The sequence below is a fragment of the Plasmopara halstedii genome (genome assembly GCF_900000015.1).
Source record: "Plasmopara halstedii genome assembly, contig: Scaffold_671, whole genome shotgun sequence".
Lineage (NCBI taxonomy): Eukaryota > Oomycota > Peronosporomycetes > Peronosporales > Peronosporaceae > Plasmopara > Plasmopara halstedii.
In genome coordinates, this window is record NW_020187588.1 from 272,635 (window position 1) to 272,968 (window position 334).

Here is a 334-nt window from a genome sequence, read left to right on the forward strand (position 1 = left end):
GAAGGTTTAGCGAATACGCTAGGTCCCGCTTGGCCACAAATTTAAACGGTCCAATAAACCGTGGAACGAAGCTTCGTCCGGAAGATAGCAGAGGCTGCACGTGTAGACAGGTTTTTAGAGTCTAATAAAACAAGGTTGCCGACCTTAAAGCTTTTCACTTTGCCTCTTCCTTTTTTATCTGCATATTCTTTCTGCAGGTCTTGGCTTTCAGCCATCGCATAGCGAACGTGTCGTAGGACACTCAGTCTGGTAGACAAGAAGTCATCGACTTCTATGCGGATGGTGAGGGGCTGACATCAGCTAGCCGTTCGGCTATTCCTCCCCCACCAAGCCC